Source organism: Papaver somniferum, chromosome 11 (assembly GCF_003573695.1).
Source record: "Papaver somniferum cultivar HN1 chromosome 11, ASM357369v1, whole genome shotgun sequence".
In the NCBI taxonomy this organism is placed as follows: domain Eukaryota; kingdom Viridiplantae; phylum Streptophyta; class Magnoliopsida; order Ranunculales; family Papaveraceae; genus Papaver; species Papaver somniferum.
This window is the reverse complement of record NC_039368.1, coordinates 34,014,476-34,014,827: the sequence shown is the minus strand read 5'-3', so window position 1 is coordinate 34,014,827 and position 352 is coordinate 34,014,476.

Sequence of the window (352 nt, the reverse complement as noted above, 5' to 3'; positions counted from 1 at the left end):
AACACAAAAAAAAAAAAAATCCATAAATAAATTATTTATCAAGTTAAAAACTTGCAAAAAATAATTTCAAGTAGACACGGACTTGCTGCTTGGTACACGCGCATGGGCATGGGTCGAAACATGTATTTTTCTAGTTGTGTGTTTTGAAAAGAGAATTTCTAGTTGTATTTATAGGAAAATTAACTTGCAAATCAAGTTAAGTTTAGGTTTTTTCTTATCAAACGAGTTTTGTTTCTTGTAAAACAATTAAACACAAAAAAGAATTTTTTCCATAAATAAAACTCTTAAATAAATTATTTATCAAGTTAAAAACTTGCAAAAAATAATTTCAAGTGGACACGGACTTGGTGCT